Raw genomic sequence first — 21281 nt, forward strand, 5'->3', positions numbered from 1 at the left:
TTTTGTCGTCGTTGAAGTGCAGGAAGCGCAGGATGGACTCAAATCGTGTCCTGGACATGGCAGCAGGGTACAAGGGAACATGATTTACTGGGTTCGTAGACCAATACGACCGCAGTACATTCTGTTTCATTAGTCCCAAGTGAAGGATAAGGGCCAAAAAGATTTTAATGTCGGAAACTTGGACTGGTTTCCACCCGAAAGGCTGGGCATACATGCTCTCCGGGTGCTCGGTGATGAATTGTGTGGCTTTACGGTTGGTCTCAACCACAATTAAGTCCAAGAGAACCTGGGTGATGAACAGCTGCAAAAAGTCTAGGGCCGTTCCTAGATGAGCTGTCGCCACCTGGACTCCAGACTGGGCGGTGAAAGGGGGCACTACGGGTGCGGCGGAATCAGGGGATTGCCAATCTGGTTGTGCCAGCACCTCTGGGAGTCTATGGGTACTACGGGCCCGTCTTCTTGTTGGTGGCTGCGACGGGGGTACTACTGCACTTGCCACCGTACCAGTTTCAACTTCCATGCTGACGCTCACCACTTCGTCAGGGTCTACGGAAGCACTGGCACTAAGTCCAGGAGATGCTGCGCTGCTGGTGCCTGCCTCACCAAGAAAACTATCAACAGCGCTAGCACCACCCTGCTGCCCTTGAGTCGGATCCTGCGCCACCTGCGGTCTAACGACTTGGGGTCTGGTACGCCTGGCTCTAGCCGGGACCATAGCCTCGTCATCACTATCGGTCAGGGAACCACTGCTTTCTACAGGTTCAAAATCGGACCCGGAAGATTCGACGGATGATTCTTCCCAAAAGAACTCATCCGACTGGTCCATGTACCTGTATACCTCGTCATCGGAAAGCCCCCTTCTTGCCATTTTGGATTGCTAAATTTATGGGGTTTTCCTCCGAGACTACCCAGAAAAAAAGAGCACCTACCTAGCAAAAAGGGAGTATTTGAGAGGTATTGGGGTTGGTGGGAAGTGGGGTCTCAGAGGCAATCAAACAATCACGGGACAATCAAATCCAATTACAGCACAATCGACTCCAATCACAGCACAAGCAGATCTGATGCACTCGGAAGGTGATGGGGGGAGGGTGGGATTGGGTGTGGCGGGAAGTGGGGTCTCAGGCAATCAAACAATCACGGGGCAATCGAAGCCGATCACGGGACAATCAAATACAATTACAGCACAATCGACTCCAATCACAGCACAAGCAAATCTGATGCACTCGGAAGGTGGTGGTTGGAGGTGGTGGGGGGTGGGGGGGTGGGGTTGGGTGTGGTGGGGGGGAGGGTGGGGTTGGGTGTGGCGGGAAGTGGGGTCTCAGGCAATCAAACAATCACGGGGCAATCGAAGCCGATCACGGGACAATCAAATACAATTACAGCACAATCGACTCCAATCACAGCCCAATCAAATCTGATGCACTCGGAAGGTGATGGGGGAGGGTGGGATTGGGTGTGGCGGGAAGTGGGGTCTCAGGCAATCAAACAATCACGGGGCAATCGAAGTCGATCACGGGACAATCAAATACAATTACAGCACAATCGACTCCAATCACAGCCCAATCAAATCTGATGCACTCGGAAGGTGATGGGGGAGGGTGGGATTGGGTGTGGCGGGAAGTGGGGTCTCAGGCAATCAAACAATCACGGGGCAATCGAAGTCGATCACGGGACAATCAAATACAATTACAGCACAATCGACTCCAATCACAGCACAAGCAAATCTGATGCACTCGGAAGGTGGTGGTTGGAGGTGGTGGTGGGGGGGGGGGGTGGGGTGGGGTTGGGTGTGGTGGGGGGGGGGGTGGGGTGGGGTTGGGTGTGGTGGGGGGGAGGGTGGGGTTGGGTGTGGCGGGAAGTGGGGTCTCAGGCAATCAAACAATCACGGGGCAATCGAAGCCGATCACGGGACAATCAAATACAATTACACCACAATTGAATACAAGCGCAGCACAATCGAATACAAGCGCAGCACAGTCAAATACAATGCACTTGGACGGTGATTAGGGGGGGGGTCTGAGGGCGATTTGAGGGGATGGGAGGTTGATCAGGAGCCTGCACGGGGCAGACTGAGTCCTGATCTGATGAGAGGCAGACACAGGGGGTTACTGATCAAAGATCAGTTAGTGATTGCTGGGGAGGACAGATGTAAACAAACAGCAGGGGATGTAATCAGAAGGGGGGTACGAGGGCAATCGAGGGCCTGGGCAGGTGATCGGTTACCCCCGCGGGGCAGTTAGGGTCTGCTCTGATGGGTGGGGGTGCTGAGGGCTGATGGACAGGTGATAGACAGGTGATCAGAGGGGGATCAGAGGGGGATCAGAGGGTAATGTAGCTGTATACAAATGTATACAGTATACAGGGGGGTAGTCTGGGATGGGGTGTGGGGGTGATCTAAAGGTAGGGAGGGGGGATCAGGGGTGACTAGGAGGCAGTTAGGGACCTAAACTAAGGGGCAGCGTCGCTAGTTAGTGGCAGGTGGGGGGGGTGGGGGTTTTGCAGGGGTGCAAGGGTGCTGGGCAGGGGTCTGCTGGGGTGATCAGGGGGGGTATGAGGCCTGGGGTGGGTGATCAGGGAGGCTGTGGGCAAAATCAAGCTGCGTGCAGTGAGACTTACAAGTGCTTCCTCCTCGCTGGTGGTCTCTGGAACAATGAGACCACGAGGCGAGGAGGAAGCACGTATAAGGCACTTTGTTTACCTAACAAAGTGCCTTATACTCAGGGATTGGCTGATCCTGCGGATTCCTCCGCTCGCCGGCTCTGCTAAGTGGCCGGCGAGCGGAGACAAAATGCCCGTGCTTCGATCCCGGGCGGAGGATCGCGTCACGGATGACGCGATCGCTCCGCCCATGCCCTTAAATGGACTGCCGCCTCTGTGGGTGAGGCCGTCCTGCAGGGCTCCACTTCCCCGCCGCCCCTGTGTAGTGGGCGGTCGGGAAGTGGTTAAGAAAGGACTCTTAACCACCCTGGCGTTCTGATTAAATCGCCAGGGTGGCTGCGGGAGGGTTTTTTTTAAATAAAAAAAAAACTATTTCATGCAGCCAACTGAAAGTTGGCTGCATGAAAGCCCACTAGAGGGCGCTCCGGAGGCGATCTTCCGATCGCCTCCGGCGGCAAGAAATAACACGGAAGGCCGCAATGAGCGTCCCTCCGTGTTTCGCTTCCCTCGTCGCCATGGCGACGAGCGGAGTGACGTCATGGATGTCAGCCGACGTCCTGACGTCAGCCGCCTCCGATCCAGCCCTTAGCGCTGGCCGGAACTGTTTGTTCCGGCTACGCTGGGCTTGGGCGGCTGGGGGGACCCTCTTTCGCCGCTGCACGCGGCGGATCGCCGCGCTGCAGCGGCGATCAGGCAGCACACGCGGCTGGCAAAGTGCCGGCTGCGTGTGCTGCTTTTTATTTGGTGGAAATCGGCCCAGCAGGGCCTGAGCGGCAGCCTCTGGCGGTGTTGGACGAGCTGAGCTCGTCCAGACCACTCAGCAGGTTAAGGTGCGTACACGCGCACTACTAAATGCAACGACGGGACCGCCGGACCCTCCCGCTGGGCGGTCTTTAGCCGACAGTATGCGCATGTGTACGCGCTGTCGGCGGACTGATAAGGCTGTTTTTGAACGATCAGAAACAGCCTTATCAGTCCGCCGACAGCGCGTACACACGCACTACTGTCGGCTGAACGTCCGCCTAGTGGGAGGGTCCGGCGGACCCGTCGTTGCCGGTGGTACTGCGTGTGTACGCACCTTTTAGTCTGAGTGAGATAAGGTCTCCTGAAACATACCCAGCATCTGCTATACAATCTGTATGGTAAAAAGGAGGGTGAAAGGAGAGAGATAGATGGGCGCTATTCATAAAACATTTGTGGTGAAAAAATTTGTGGAGGGAAAATACCGCATCGGTATTTTAGACTTCTGGGTGGTCATTCATAAAAATGTTGCCAGCTGCGATAGCAGTGCGGAGATTTCCCGCTGTAGGCTGGCGGTAGGCAGTTGGTAACCTTTCAGGAACACACAAGCTGGCAGAGTCCCTCCGTGCGGTGTTCTCTCTGCTGCTGCTTAGGAGGGCTGTCCCATTAAGTTACATGGTCTCCGCACGCTTATCGCTACACCCGAGGAAGCGGTATTTCCCGTCCACATACCGCTTTCTCTAATATTTATGAATTGACATTTTGTTAAATTTTCTAGATAAATCTCGAAAATTACCGCACAAGGCGGAAATGTATCACTCTGCTGGGGAGTTGTAGCTTTTCACGTGGAAACAGCTTTTATGAATTGAGACTTTGCTAAATGGTCGGGAAAGTCAGCTGTTTTGAGCATTACCGTGTGCAGGAATGCTTTATGAATAGAGGCCATAGATAGGAGATACAGGGATAAGAGAGGGTAGGGGGAAAAAGGAGAGGGGAGTGTGCCGAGGCCCGTATCATCATCTGTAATCAGTAGTATACAGAGTTTTGAGGGGGTCGTATGTCTGCAAACTATGTCGCAAGCAGGGCAGCCGCCATGTGCCTCTCGGATTCACAAGCCCTACTCCATAGAGCCAAATTAATCCATGCCATGCACTGATGAGGATCAAACAATCCGAAACAGTCTGTATGCATGTTGGATTATTATGGCTCTGTACAAATTAACAAGCTGACACATCATTGCATTCCAGCGGTTCTGGAGGTGTGTTTAGCTTCTAAGGGTACAATGGTTAATTTGCATATATTAGCAGTGTTGCTCTGGGAGACATCTCAAGCTCACTCCAACCTGAATTCTCGCAAATTCTTTCTGTTTTAGGAAAGCAAACTTTTGTCATTTTTAAAGGTAATGTAAGGCTTTTTTTTCTCATTTTTGTTAATTTATTGTGTTTAATATTAAAAATGTAATGTAAATATGTAAGCATTGTTGAAATGTATAATGAAAATATAGAATCTATCATTTTCTATTATTTTTTTTGTAAAGTTTCATTTCTTTTTTCCACTGCTCCTGCTGCACGGAGTAATGCTTTGTGAGCATAATAGAGTGCCTCTTTAATATTGAAGTAAAGCCTGATACACACTGTTCCATTATTTCAATTTCAGATCCCCCGATATTGATTATTCACTTGGATTATGACCATACAGCACTGTCTCTTCAATCAGATTTTGTCAGTCATCTGGTTGAATATAAGTTGCACTGTCACTACCCCTACCTTCCTGTCACTCGGTGCTGAACAATGCCATGTGGCTGCCATATGTGCCCTTGTTACCTCGGTGTTCTCGCTGTTACTTGATTAATAAAATAATAGATACAAATAATAGAAACTCAAAAAATTAGAATATTCCAATATAGAATGTTAGAATATTCTTTTTTTATTTTGTCTTTTGTGTTTCATATTTTCATTGTGTGTTTTTTTTAAATTATTTTTATTTATTTATTTACTGTGTGTTTGTTTCGATTTCTTTTCCCTTGGGTTGTTACTGACATGTGGTGCAAATTTTATATTAATATATTTACTGCGAAAAACACTGACGTGATATATATATGTCAGTATTTATCATTCCAAACTGCTCTCACCACAAAACATAAAAGACTCCTGTTCACCATGAGCTTGCTGATTAGTCTGTACCTCTGGGGTTTTTTTCAAGTCCTACCCCATAGAGCCAAATTAATCCATGCCATGCACTGATGAGGATAAACCAATCCAAAACAGTCTGTATGCATGTTGGATTACTATGGCTCTGTACACAGTTACATAGTTATTTAGGTTGAAAAAAGACATACGTCCATCGAGTTCAACCAGAGAACAAAGTACAACACCAGCCTGCTCCCTCACATATCCCTGTTGATCCAGAGGAAGGCGAAAACCCTTACAAGGCATGGTCCAATTAGTCCCAAAAGGGACAAAAATCCTTCCTGACTCCAGATGGCAATCCGATAATATCCCTGGATCAACACCACTGGGCATTACCTAGTATTTGTGGCCATGGATGACTTTCAACGCAAGGAAAGCATCTAAGCCCCCTTTAAATGCAGGTATAGAATTTGCCATAGCTACTTCCTGTGGCAATGCATTCCACATCTTAATCACTCTTACTGTAATGAACCCTTTCCTAAATAAATGGCTAAAACGTTTTTCCTACATGCGCAGATCTTGTCCTCTAGTTCTTTGAGAAGGCCTAGGAACAAAAAGCTCATCCGCCAAGCTTTTATATTGCCCTCTGATGTATTTATACATGTTAATTAGATCTCCTCTAAGGCGTTTTTTCTCTAGACTAAAAAAACCCAGTTTATCTAACCTTTCTTGGTAAGTGAGACCTTCCATCCCACGTATCAATTTTGTAGCTCGTCTCTGCACCTGCTCTAAAACTGCAATATCATTTTTGTAATGTGGTGCCCAGAACTGAATTCCATATTCCAGATGTGGCCTTACTAGAGAGTTAAACAGGAGCAATATTATGCTAGCATCTCGAGTTTTTATTTCCCTTTTAAGGCATCCCAAAATTGTATTAGCTTTAGCTACAGTGGCTTGGCATTGAATACAATTATTCAACTTGTTGTCGATGAGTACTCCTAAGTCCTTCTCCAAGTTTGATGTCCCCAACTGTATCCCATTTATTTTATATGGTGCTAGACCATTGGTACGACCAAAATGCATGACTTTACATTTTTCAACATTGAATTTCATCTGCCATTTATGTGCCCATATAGCCATCCTATCCTGATCCTGTTGCAATATGTCCCTATCTTCCTGAGAGTTGATGATTCTGCACAATTTTGTATCATCTGCAAAAATAGCAACATTGCTTTCTACTGCATCTACTAGGTCATTAATAAATACATTGAAGAGCACTGGACCCAGAACAGACCCCTGTGGTACCCCACTGCTAACAGTCTCCCATTTTGAGTACGATCCATTGACCACAACTCTTTGTTTTCTGTCCATTAGCCAGTTCCCTATCCATGCACACAGACTCTTCCCCAGTCCTTGCATCCTCAACTTTTCTATTAATTACAAGCTGACACATCATTGCATTCCAGCAGATTTGGAGGTGTGTTTAGCTTCTAAGGATGACAATGGTTAATTTGCATATATTCAGCAGTGATGCATTGTGGGAGACATCTCAGAGCTTACTCCAACCTGAATTATCACAAATACTTTCTGTTTTAAGAAAGCAAGCTTTAGTTTTCCATGCATTTTAGTAAAGGGGCTTTTAGAACCATTGTAGCCCCTCACACACTCCAATAAGTTCTGGTTCACCATGAGCTTGCTGATTAGTCTGTACCTCTGAAATACAAACATACTTCCCATAGCGTGATTCTGTTTCAGCAGCAATATAACGTATAGGGGAAGGGCCTTAGTGGGGGGGATTGTTCTCTGTTTTCAAGAACAAGACCACCTTCAGTGCACAGACAGACAGCCCCCCCCACCAACAGTAATGAGGCACACCAGATCATTGCCACTTCAAATTCTAGGTGGATTTAACATGTATCTGCTGAGATATCAGCTGGGTTGTCCAAAATCACTTCAGCGACTCTTCACTTCCATTAAAAGTAATATTTAATCTAGCATAAGTATTAAAAAACACAAGAAGGACACCATTGTGTGAAACAGTGTTAACAGCTTCTCGCGCTATAAGTAGAATTGCACTTACACCTGTGTGTTTCAACCTCGCCTTGTATAATTATATGCCGTCCACTCGGGCACTGTAAATGGGGTTTGTGTCTGTGGCGTCCCGCTCCAATTAAATCCCCTCTTGAAGTGGGACGCCGCAGACACAAACCTCAAATGCCGGGCGGCGTAATGCCGCAATCCTTGGAAGTGGCAAGCAGACCTGATGACTTCAGGCCGAAGTCGTCCTGTAACCGGAGCCGGGTCCAGGGAAGGAGCCAGGAGGACGCCGGGGGACCTCGTGGCCTACGGTGGGCTGGAGGAAGCCCCAGGTAAGTTTAAATTCTGTGTTTATCACCTGCTCAGCGTCCCTTTAACACTTTCCACAATACAGAATGCTAGTGAATTTTTTTTAAAGGGAATGTATACTTGTGACAAATAATTGGCATTTGGCCCAAAAGTCATTGCAAACACGACTTACTCCAGAGTTTCCCTTAAGCTTGAGTTTTGCTTAGAAAAAAAGTGTTTCTGGCAGAAATGACATTTCAGGCCCATCCAGAGGAAGTAGTTTGTTTACTAGAGGGTGGGGGGGGGGGGGGGGGGGAAATAACCATAAAAGCTTATCTTCCTGGCAGGCCTGGAAAATAGCCCCAGACCCACATTCCAAATCCAGTCTTCACACCAATAAGCAGAACCAGGGTCTGAGTTTGTAAATCTTCTTTCTCTGTCAGTGTGAAAGGGAGTAACAGACACCAGAAGGGCAGAGGGAGATGGTATAAAATGTAATCTCTGGTTCAGCTGGGAATACATAATATAGGTGTAACGATTGGTGTAGCAAAACAGATGTTTGATTATGTGTGATCTGCAGAATCACCAATAATACAGATGTTATACCTGATTATGTGGTGATCTGCAGTATCACCAATAATACAAGTATAGCAGGCAACCAATGAGGTATGTAGTGCTTGGTGCAACAGTAACAGAATAAATAGCAGGACCTCACCAGAGGAGCTGGTGGGTATATTCAGGCGTAGCTTGGGGGGGTCGGGGTAGGACACGTGCCCCGGGGCGCTGACTCCCTAAGGGCGCCCAGCCGCATGTTGTCTTTTTTTTTTTATCTCATCTCTCTGCCGGAGAATCGCTGCGACTGCCTTGCTCTTCTTGTGTGTGACATCACAAGCCGCTGCCACTGCGCAGCGTGCAAAATATCCATGAGTGGAACGCAGGCAGAGCCAGCGGCGGTGGCAGCCAATCAGAGATGAAGAGGAGGAGCCGAGGCACTGAGGCAAGAAGTGCGACTGTGGAGAGCGGTGGAGACTGACAAAGTACAGCAGAACCAGCTAAGCCCAACGGGTAGGGATGCCACCAAGCTGTTGCCCCCCAGCCGGTAAAACTTACACAAAGGCGGTGCCTGTATATTTTTACCGGTAAATTTCCCTGCAGAGCCGCCGACTCCAATACCCCTGCCTCTCTTCCTAGATTGGCAGCTTGGGGGGACAATTTAAGCCAATCAGGAGAGAGTGTTGCCCCGCCTCCTGGCTGTTTGTGTACGAGCGCAGGCTGGTGGGGACTGAGGTAGGAGGGAGATTTGAAAGGCTGTATTGCCTGTCAGCTGTATGTATCCCTGCGCTGGATAGCCAGGAAGGGAGAATGCAGAGACCTGCGATCTTCACAGCCAGCATGTGATTAATGTGCTGCTTCTGTTTGAAGTGGAATGTGTAGAGAGTAGAGGACCAGTCTGCCATCATTTCTGCTTACCCTGTGTGCTGTGTGCACACAGTGAAAAACAGCGTTGACACAGACCAGCCCCCGAGGCAGCAGCCAGCAGTGTCATGTGTCGAGAACAGAGAGGCATCCAGAGCTGAATTGCTGTGTGGAAGCAGGTAGCAGAGTGGACACAGTCTCACACATATGTGTGTGTGTGTGTCTCTCTTCCCCCTCTCTCTCTCCCTCCTCTCTCTCTCTCTCACCTGCTCTCTTTCCCCCTCTCTCTTTCTCTCTTGCCCCCCTCTTCCAGTCTTTCTTCTCTCCCCCCCCCCTCTCCTCTCTCTCTTTATTATCTCCTACTCTTCCTCTCTCCTCCTCTCTCTCTTGTCCCCTCTCTCTTTCTCTCCCCCCTCTCTCTTCTTTCTCCTCTCTCTCTCTTGCCCCCCTCTCTCTATCCTCCTCCCCTTCATCTCTTTCTCTCTCACCCCTCTCTCTATCTCTTCTTTATCCTCCTCTCTCTTCTCTCCCCCTCATCTCTTTCTCTCACCCCCCTCTCTCTTTATCCTCCTCTCTCTCTTTCCCCCCTTTCTCCCTTCTCTCCCCCCCTCGTCTCCTCCTGTTTCTCTTTATCCCCCTCTCTCTCTTGCCCTCTCGCTTCTCTCTTCCCCTCTCTCTCGTTCTCCCCCCAATCCTCTATCAGGCCCATCCTCCATTTCAGACTCTTAAGGTGCCCATTAATGATACGGCCGATCGTTCCCGCAGTAATCAGGTAGAAACTATCAGCCATACCCATTAACAGCAAAATTACTGCTAGCCAATTTGATGGGGCTGATCTTAAAAACTTTGATTCCGTTAATCTGATCGACTTTGCTACCACTAATGGGCAGGACCAATTGCATCCGATGGAATACCACAGTGATTAAAAATTATCTATCGGTCATGGAATTGTATCATTAATGGTCACCTTTAAAGTGTACCTGTAGGAAAAAGGTGCCCCTAGTGGGAACTCGCCTTAGGAGGGGAAAGCCTCTGGATATTAAAGAAGCTTCCCCCATCCTCCGCAATAAAGGGCATCAAGCGCTGGGAATCCCCTCCCCCAAGATCTTCTTGTTGGCATGTGCGCATGCGCACTAGCGGCTTCCTGCTCAGGCTCCGGCAGAAATTGCCGCGTGGTAAAATAGCCAAGCCTGGAGTAAATAGGCAAGCCTGATTGGGTCTGATCTACTGTAAAGGCGCCTGGTGCACACCTGATCGGGCTCAGCTATTTTTGCCGGAGCCCAAGTGGAAAGCTGCTACTGCACGCAGTGGCAACAGGGTCCCAGCGCAATATCAGGCTGGCTGTGGAGGATGGAGGAAGCCTCATTAGGATTCAGAGGCTTCCCCTTTTTTAAGTAAATATCAACCAGGGGCATTTTTCCTTACCAGTGTTTTAATTTAACATTTGCTTTTAATTCTGTAAATTTCAATTTTCCATTTTCTTCGTGCTATTTTTGAAAGAGGGCCCTAACAAACCCCTCCCACGTTTAAGCCACACCCCAGGCCATGCCCCAAAGCCGTTATTTTCTCTCGCAAACCTAGCGACAGGTATAGTAGCCTTGTGTTGGGTAAAACAAAATGTAAAAAGCTCATCCGCTTGGTGTCCCTCCCTCAGGGAAAATGGTGCATCCACCATAAATCATGACATGGATGGGAGTGCGATTACATAGACAGTATGGGGGGGAGGTCGTGCAGGATAATTGAGATGCTTAATAAAATACAATAATATGTGCTTTGCCAATGTTGCTCTGCAGCAGTGGCTGTCCTCAGAGGAGCTCACAATCTAATCCTACTATAGTCATAGTCTAATGTCTACCATCCTATTATTATTATGTATTTATATAGCAGTGACATCTTCTTCAGCCCTTTACAGAGTAGATAGTCATGTTACTGACTGTCCTCAGAGGAGCTCACAATCTAATCCGACAATAGTCATAGTTTAATGTCTTACCATCCTATTATTATGTATTCATATAGCAGTGACATTTTCTGCAGCACATTACAGAGTACATAGTCATGTCACTGACTGTCCTCAGAGGAGCTCACAATCTAATCCTACCATAGTCATAGTGTAATGTCCTACCATATTATTATGTATTTATACAGCACTGACATCTTCTGCAGCACATTACAGAGTACATAGTCATGTCACTGACTGTCCTCAGAGGAGCTCACAATCTAATCCGACCATAGTCATAGTCTAATGTCCTACCATATTATTATTATGTATTTATATAGCACTGACATCTTCTGCAGCACTTTACAGAGTACATAGTCCTGTCCCTGACTGTCCATAGAGGAGCTCACACTCTAATCCTACCACAGTCATAGTGTAATGTCCGACCATCCTATTATTATGTATTTATATAGCAGTGACATTTTCTGCAGCATCTTACAGAGGACATAGTCATGTCACTGACTGTCCTCGGGGGAGGTCACAATCTAATCCTACCATAGTCATAGTCTTATGTCCTACCATCTTATTATGTATTCATATAGCAGTGACATTTTCTGCAGCATTTTACAGAGGACATAATCATGTCACTGACTATCCTCAGAGGAGGTGACAATCTAATCCTACCATAGTCATAGTCTTATGTCCTACCATCTTATTATGTATTCATATAGCAGTGACATTTTCTGCAGCATTTTACAGAGGACATAATCATGTCACTGACTATCCTCAGAGGAGGTGACAATCTAATCCTACCATAGTCATAGTCTTATGTCTTACCATCTTATTATTATGTATTTATATAGCAGTGACATCTTCTGCAGCACTTTACAGGGTACATAGTTATGTTGCTGACTGTCCTCAGAGGAGCTCACAATCGAATCCTACCATAGTCATAGTCTAATGTCCTGCCATATTATTATGTATTTATATAGTGGTGGCCTCTTCTGCAGTGCTTTGGGATATTTTATGGTTTAAAGGAAAGGGATCTTAATCCAACGATTTGCTTGGCAGGTCTCATTACACCACTGCTAACTTCCAGTGCATTTGGCTCCACCCATGACTATGGTCACTTTCTGCTGCATGACCATGCCCATTTTTTGCACGGCGACACGTTTACCATGGGGGGGCACAAAAACTGTCTTTGCCCCCGGGCGCTGAAGGCCCTAGCTACGCCTCTGATATTCGAACACAGTAACTGATTAGTTTGGCTAAACCTCACCAGAGGAGCCAGTGGGCACTATTAGAACACAGTAACTGATTAGTTTGGCTTAACCTCACCAGAGGAGCTGGTGGGTACTATTAGAACACAATAACTGATACTTTGGCTTAACCTCACCAGAGGAGCTGGTGGGTACTATCAACACAATAACTGATACTTTGGCTTCACCTCACCAGAGGAGCTGGTGGGTACTATCAGTACACAATAACTGACAGTTTGGCTTTACCTCACCAGAGGAGCTGGTGGGTACTGTCAGAAGAGCACCTCACCAGTGACAAGGGCTCACTGATGAGTAGAGAGGTCAGACAGGCAATAATCCGTAACGAGCGGGCAGGCACAGTACAGAATCGACAGGCTAGAGAATAGTAAGATACCAGGCAGGGTTCAGTAACAGAGTCAGATAGGCAGAAGTACAGGAACGGTAATCAAAGAGCAGAGTCAGAGGGTAGCAAGAGTCATACACAAAATATTAATCAATAGTATAACAATATCCTAGTCTTGTGTGAAATCCCTGGTTTCCTCCCAGATCAAAATACACCGGATACTATCTAAGGTCTGAGCGCTAGCACATAACTATTCGCAACAGCAGACAAGTTGCGAGTGAACAGTGAAGGCTTATGACGCAGAGGAGACCCCACGACCATGCCCACAACAATCAGCCAATCCGGTGGGCCGTGAGTCTCCTCTGACGTCAGCCGACCGGCCAGTTAGCTGACGCGCCTCCTCCCCTCATAAAGGTCCTGTCTCCGCGCGCGCTTGCGCGATAAAGCAGCTCTATGTGCAAACGACAGACCCGTCCTCGGCGTACTAGACGCCAGAGGCACGGGTGAAGTCCCTGACCAGGAAGGCGAGGCGGCTGCGGAAACACCCTGCGTGTCCCCAGCCGCCATAACTGCGGATGTTACAATAGGTTTTCTATCATTTTTCCATATTTTCTTTGCCCCAGTCATATGGTACTAGAAGGATGGATTAGCCATGAACTGGCAGGCTAGACTGGCATGAATTGGAAGAATAGACTTGCTGGAAGTCCTAAAAGCATGGACTGGCAGAAAGGAGTGGCAGGTGCAACTGACTGACAGGTGACTGACTGTCAAAGTGAATACAGACTGACTAGCACAGAGATGTGGCTGACTGGCAAACTGACCACTTGGAAAATGCTGTAGCTGCTACAGAGATGAAACAGCACTGGAAGGTGTATGGCCAGGGTTTAAATAACTCAGGTTTTTATGTCAGTGCTGTGACTCCACCCCATCACAAACAGAAGAGGAAGGGGCGTGTCATGCATGCACTTCCTGAGAGAGTGCCAGGTGAAAGAATAATCAGATGGCATCCACACCATCCCAGCCGAGCTCCAGGAGCTTTGTCGGCACCCGCTGTTGGATTGTCTGCAACCTGAGTGTAATAATACGAATTCAGGTCTACTTGCTGAGGAATTTATTTCATATAATTCCAAATCTATGTGGTCGAGTATTCTTCACCAAAATGGTTCAGTAGCTCAATTTCCATGTTCCCAATCCATTCATGTCTTCTTAAGGGAAACGTCTTGAAATATCAGCCTAAAAATGTCTTCTCTGATGGTCAGAGTTGTGTGTGAGCGGCCTTAATGTTATCTGAAGAATCAAATAAGCACCATGGATAATGCAATTTGCGGCTGACTGTGCCTACAGTTTTCATGTATCTTCGCACTTTACGGCCTCGTTACCGTGGTGCTGAGTGGCAGCCTTTGTTATGGCCTAGAGCCGAAATTATTCCATTGCACAGCGCCACGGAATATGATGGCCCTATATCAATCATTAATAATACTATTTTGTAGCGATGGCCAATATATCATGTACCGTACTTATATTTTAAAGACTGAGTGATTACATTTTAGTTTGTTCAGTAACATTTTCTACAATCTTGAGTGAAATATGTATTTAAGGCATTCCATCAGACTGAACCTTCATTTGGTGCAAGGAAGTTACAAATGTAGATTTAACCTAAGAAAGAGTATTTTACTACCCATGAAATTAATTTAAAATACTATTTTGCCATCTTGAAAGAGAAGATATTTGCAGTAGCTGGATAGTGTACTGGTCAAGGGCACTGCCTTTGACATGGGAGAGAAGGGTTTGAATCCTGGCTAGGGTCACTCAGTACCTACTCAGTAAGGAGTTCAAGGCAAGACTCCCTAACACTGCAGGGTGGCCTCCTGAGCGCGTCCCAGTGGCTGCAGCTCTTGAGCGCTTTGAGTCCGACAGGAGAAAAGCCTATAGAAGTGTTTGGATTATTATTATTATAATTCAGCTTTAAAGAGGAACTCCAGTGAAAATAATGTAATAAAAAAAGTGCTTCATTTTTACCATAATTATGTATAAATGATTTAGTCAGTGTTTGCCCATTGTAAAATCTTTCCTCTCCCAGATTCACATTCTGACATTTATTACATGGTGACATTGTTACTGTGGGCATGTTATGTATCTGTTTCTAGCTGTTCTGGCTGTTAGACAGTTGTAAACAGCCATTTCCTGTGTGTGAACATTGTTACAGTTGCCAGGAGTACCGCGGTATTCAGAGCCTCTAGTGGGAGTGGTTTCAGCACAAAATCAGTCACACAGCGCCCCCTGATGGTCTGTTTGTGAAAATCATTCTATTTCTCATGTAAAAGGGGGTATCAGCTACTGATTGGGATAAAGTTCAATTCTTGGTTGGAGTTTCTCTTTAAGTGAGCAAGTGTGCAAATCATAGATGTGGCTCTGTAAAATGTGTAAGCTATAGGCTCATTACTGTATACACCAGGCATGGGCAAACTTGGCCCTCCAGCTGTTAAGGAACTACAAATCCCACAATGCATTTGCCTTTATGAGTCTTGACTGTGGCTGTCAGACTCCTGCAATGCATTCTGGGAATTGTAGTTCCTCAACAGCTGAAGGGCAAAGTTTGCTCATGCCTGGTATACACCAACGGTTCTGAATGGGAGTTATTTTAAATTTAGTGTATAATTATTATTTTTTACATTATATTGTGTTAAAGCATACCTGAAGCGGAAAAAAATGATATAATGAATTGTATTTGTAGCATGAACAACAAATTGAACAAAGAAAATAGTGTCTTATTTGTATTTTCAGTCTCATAGTTTTTTTTTTTTATAACATTGCATAATTCTGTCATATTTGCAGTTTTAAAATCACACTCTGCATATAAAGCAAAGCAGATGTAATGACCCTTTGAACTTCCCTGCAGTAAAACCTTATCTCAAGCTGCTTCTCACTGTTTCTTGCCTGTTTAAGTGCTTCAGAAAACAGGACTGTATTCCACCCAGTGAGTTGAAAGGGCTCATAGAAGCTCTTTTGCATTGATAAGAACTGAAGGTTTTTTTACTAGGTGTACTACACATACAATACATTATCTCTTAAGTCGTTGGTTTTTTTTGCTTGCGGTTTGCTTTAACGTTACAGATATAACTTATTTTCTTTAAAATTGGAGGCATTTTTTTGGGTGCTCCACCTGTAACTGCTAATGTTTTGTTTTATCTAAATACTGCAGTAAGGCCTGAAAGAGGAGCTGTCAGCTCCAGGTTTTGATTTTAGTGATTTTTCTGGAGTGAAAAAAGAGAAAATCCTTTTTAGCATTTCCAATTTTAACTGTGGCTATTTTGAAGCCAATCCTGATGTCATTTCCTTCCTTACTCTCCTCTGCCTGATTGTGTATGTATTGCCCGCCCTCCACTATAGAAAGTGCATTGTCTCAGCATGAGAAATATTGGCCAATCAGAGAGGAACAGAGGTGTGGGAGGGCCAAACAGTAGGGAAAGAGGCTTCAGCCAATCAGGCTGCATTAGTTAAGTCTGAGGGGAAGTAGAGAAGAAGGACAACCCAGCATGCCCTGCAACTTTCTTTGTGTGGCAGATGTACCAAACAAGATTTAGGTAAACTGGGGAATTTTATCAACAAGAAAAGTAATAGTGATTTGAACTTTTGAATTACCTGGTGTGCATCCTTATTACTTGTTTATCAGATAAAAATCAAGAATTGATTCTTGATTTTATGCCCGACAGTTACACTTTAAATATGCTTTTACATTTTTATAGATCAGGTAAACAATTTATATCTCCCTGATTACTGCCATGGAACATTCGATATTCAATATCAGAAGAATTATAATCATGTATCAGTTGTAAAACCACCACCAACTAACCACTAACTTAGTGTCTCTTGGCACAGTAGAAGGCTGTGGGACTGTCAGACATGTACAACTGACCTACAAGCCCCTGATAAAGGCCGGGCAATAATCCTCATTTCAAATTTTGATCAAACGTCAACACTTGCCCTATTTTAGCAGGTTTTCATTAGATTCAATGCTTTCAGACTCTGGTTTCTGGTCTTTAGCTTAAAGGGGAACTTCAGCCTAAACAAACATACTGTTATTAAGTTACATTAGTTATGTTAATTAGAATAGATAGGTAATATAATATTTTACCCACCCTGTTTTAAAAGAACAGGCAAATGTTTGTGATTCATGGGGGCTGCCATCTTTGTCATGGGGGCAGCCATCTTTTTGGTTGAAAGGAGGTGACAGGGAGCATGAGACACAGTTCCAACTGTCCTGTGTCCTGATAACCCCTCCCAGCTGCACACACTAGGCTTCAAATGTCAAATTCATAATGTAAAAAAAAAAAAAAGGAAAAAAACAGCAGAACGAGAACAACAACCTTAGAAATCCCATCATGCTTTGCACAGCATAAAGAGAAAACTGCCCGCGCAGTTTTCTTCTGTGCAGCTAAAAACGAGGCTTGTATAAGAGAAACAAAGTTCTGATGCTGTGAAACTGTTAAAGAAACACCATGGGCCTGATTCACAAAGCGGTGCTAACAGTTAGCACCCTGGTGAAAAGCCCTTTATCACGCCTAAACTCAGTTTAGGCATGATAAGTTTAGGTGTGATAAGTTTAGGTGTGATAAGTTTAGGCATGATAAGTTTAGGTGTGATAAGTTTAGGCATGATAAGTTTAAGCACCAACTGCGTTAGCACCGCAGTGCACAGCTGATCAAAAGTTTTGCGCTAGCAAAGTCTGGTGCACATCGCATAGAGTTTAATGGCGCTGCTTTGCGTGCGGGACTTTGCATGCTATCTACACTTGTCTAAACTTAGCATGCCTAAACTTATCACACCTAAACTTATCACGCCTAAACTTATCACACCTAAACTGGCTTTTCACCAGTGTGGTGCAAAGGTTATCATGCCTAAAGTCTTTTAGGCGTGATAACTGAGTTATCACCGCTTTGTGAATCAGGCCCCAAGTCTTTTCAGTGCTGCTGAGTCGATTTTTAGTCTGGAGGTTCACTTTAAAGTACTTACTTTAAAAGTTTGTCACCTGAAACAAACTTTACAAATGATTTCATTTACACCTGTTTACTGTTGTGCTCTGTCCTTATTTTATAATATTAAAAAAGAATTTAAACTCTAAAAAAACAAAAAGCACACAGAATCGGTTATAACTGTGCAGTCTTGTACTTGCAATGTAAAGCCAGGAAAGGGTTACTATTACTAACCAGCAATCCATCCACTGGTAGAGGAGGACTGAGGAGCAGACACAGGCCCTGTAATTGTGCTGCTGGGGCCTTGCTAATGTCTCCCCTGGAAGGATTTGCTGCAGTACAAGGAATATTTTTACATAAGCTGAGGTGTTTTTGCAAATCGACAGCTCCCCTCCCAGCTGCAGCACAATCCCAGTGACTTGCACGTCCCTCCCCCACCAGCAGCAGCAGCAGCAAGGTCAGGGACTGTGTTATGGAGAGAAGAGAGTGTAGTGAGGCAACTGTCAGTGATCACACTCAGTATTTGAGCTCCAGTCAGTGTGGCCACAGCTCAGTGTGTGGTGGGAGGAGACAGGAAAATACTGCATCACTCAGTGGGGGGAGGGGAGGCAGTATTACTCACTGCTCCCTGGAAACCCTGTGGCTGTTGCTTTGATACATTTCCTGGCAGCACATTAACATTGAGCAACTGTGGCCTGCGCCCTGCCGGAAACAGAAGAAGAGAAGAGGAGGTATGGCTGAGGCTTTCACCAATCTCTTGGATATTAATAGGGATGTTGGATTAGGGAAAGCTGTCGGGGAAGAAGGATTGGGACAGAGCCAGAGTGCATGCACTGATGGTGGGGGAGGGGGAGGCGGTGCTAGTTTATAGGCTGTGCCTCCTTTGCTGTGTAATAGTTAACAGTCATTCTGGTGAGGTAGGCCACAGAAATGTTCACAGAAGCCTATGGGCCTGTTTCCACTAAACACGATTTTTCTGATGCAGATTTCCCATAGGCAATCATTGGAGTCAGTTTTCTGCCTCCAGAATCTGTAGTGGAAATAGGCCCTTTCTCAAGTCTGATTCAGAATGGCCTAAGACATTATACAGTATTATAGTTGGATGGGCAGTCACATCCAGACATCAGCAGATATTTATGATCATAGTTTTATTACCCAGGCAAGCATGTTTATAGTTTTGGGCATGAAGGCGGGGCAGGCTCAGGCATTGGTCAGTTACACTTTTACTTGTGGTAACCAGCAGCAACCAGAGACGATTTAGAAACCTAAAGCTGATTATTCACCTTACGACTTAGGAAGATGGATCCCAGAGCCAACCCTCAATGACGAGCGTTCCCGATCCATCTTCCTGTCCGCGGGTAAACACGGCGTCACAAGACGGCACATAACGGGCACGAATGAGAGTTCAAGGGATCGAGATGCTTTGCGCAGGAGTCATCGGGATCTTAAAGATCCGATGATGGTCGTCATGACGGTCGTTGTCATCCTACGTTGCCAAACTTCGTTTGTGTTATCGCGCACCTGTACCCACATCATAAGATCACGGAAACTATCGCTCGTTGCTCAAATCTACGGCTGTTGGCAAAAACATAGGAAAAATCACTTAGTGTGCGCCGCCTATGCCCACAGATTGGGTGTACGAGGGGGTATAGTGTTTCCCAAAGATATCAGAATGTCACCAATTTATGTGAAGTCAGATGATTTTACCTTAAAGTCCATGGTCATCTTTAAACCTTTCAAAACGAAAAAGACAGAACTGCTCCAATCTGGCACAGCTTCATGCAGAGTTCAGTGGGTGCCAGCAGACCCCATCAGGCAGAAGTAATTTTATGAGAGGTTCCACACCAATTCTGTTCTGCTATCTCGAGAATTTATTTCACATAATTTTTAATTGAAGTAGTTGTAACCCCATACTTTTGAGAGTTTCATTGGATGATCAAGTTTCCTTCAGCCCCAGACATCTGCTTAACGTGGGAACCATAAAATGGAGGTTGAGTAAATATTTAAAGAGAACTGAGCACCAGAGATAGTTTTTTAAATAACCCTCCCCAGAGGTTCACAGTACAGTGTGCCATGGGGGGCTCTCTACTCACCTACAAGGTGCTGCTTCTCTGGCACCAGGCCTGTATGGGATGTACCCTCCTCTCCAGGACACCCGGCACTGTTTGTAATTACTGTCTCTTGTGCACACTAGGAAATGTAGTTCGTGGAAGCGAGTACAAAGATAACGAAAGAGACAGGGCCCTGTATTACAAAATGGGGTTCAGTGCCGGTCAGTCCTGGAGAATATGGCGCATCCTGTATGGGCCGGAGGCCAGAGGAATGGCACCCCGTAAATAGCGAGGCTAACCCCAACCCCCACCCCCCAATGGCACACTACATTACAAACCTCCTGTATGGTGAGGTTCATTTAAAAACAGATATCCCTGGCAATCCGTGAAGTTTATCCAGTGGAGGGGCGAGTCTAGATGCTGCAGATGTCTTCTTTGTGTGAGCATTTCTATTGATTTCTAAGCTGCAAAACAAGAACCATGAATTATGATGCAATTAGCAACTGGCTGAGATGACTGTCTTTGAGCATCTTCATATTCATACTCTTGATTAAGGTGTTGAGTGGTTTCCCTCACTGTAACATTTTTATTTTTATGGTCAGCATTTCCTGCCCTATATTTATATGTTTAGAATTTCAGTAATTATGTTTCATCTTGTATTGCAGTGCCAATTTCTACAGTTCTAAATGTAATTTGTATTTTAGGCACTGTTGGACCATTGGAACAGAACCTTGATTTGGTACAAGGAAGCTAAAATTGAAGCTTAACTGGAAAAAAAGGTATTTTGCTTATACTCACCCCACATTACTGAATGTGATATGGTTTACTTTTAAAGGGGATTTTTTTAATTTAATATTACAAATGTAAATATTGTTGAAATGCATAATTTTAAATTGGAATCTTATGAAATTATTTTAAAAAAAGTTTCATTTTTCACCACTTCTCCAGGTGCACTGGGTAATGCTTTGTGAGCAGGACACAGTGGTTCTTTAACCAATTCACCCCCAAGGGTTTTTACCCTAACGGACCAGAGCAATTTTCACCTGTCAGTGCTCCTCCCTTTTATTCCCTAATCACTTTATTACTACTTATTGCAAGAAAATGATCTATACCTCGTTTTTTTCACCACCAATTAGGCTTTCTGTGGGTAGTACATTTTGCTAAGAATTATTTTATTTTAAATGTGTTTTAATGGGAAAAATAAGAAAATAATGGAAAAAAATCATTATTTCTCAGATTTTGGCCTCTATAGTTTTAAAATGAAACGTTCTCCTGTGGATAAAACAGACACATTTTATTTGCCCAGCTGTCACGATTATTAAACTGTTTAAATTATGTCCCTATGACAATGTATGGCGAAAATATATTATTTTGAAATATAAGTGTTATTTTTCTGTTTTGTTTTTCATTTGTCCGGTTCATAATTACAAGCCCCTATGCAGTAAAGTAA

General features: G+C 45.3%; 1 protein-coding gene across 7 annotated transcripts in view; it reads left to right on the top strand.

Annotated features, from left to right (window-relative positions):
- The window catches only part of CCDC71 (coiled-coil domain containing 71), a 161088-nt gene that overhangs the window by 64062 nt on the left and 75745 nt on the right, over positions 1–21281 (top strand). For 5 of the 7 annotated variants that reach the window (XM_068252627.1, XM_068252623.1, XM_068252624.1 and 2 more), the window contains exon 3: positions 20536–20610. The gene's annotated coding sequence lies outside the window, so the exon portion shown is untranslated. Of the gene's footprint in view, positions 1–8900; positions 8919–18492; positions 18512–20535; positions 20611–21281 lie in introns of those variants that run through there. The other 2 variants (XM_068252630.1, XM_068252629.1) reach the window with 2 other exon arrangements.

Source organism: Hyperolius riggenbachi, chromosome 9 (genome assembly GCF_040937935.1).
Source record: "Hyperolius riggenbachi isolate aHypRig1 chromosome 9, aHypRig1.pri, whole genome shotgun sequence".
Taxonomy (NCBI): Eukaryota; Metazoa; Chordata; class Amphibia; order Anura; family Hyperoliidae; genus Hyperolius; species Hyperolius riggenbachi.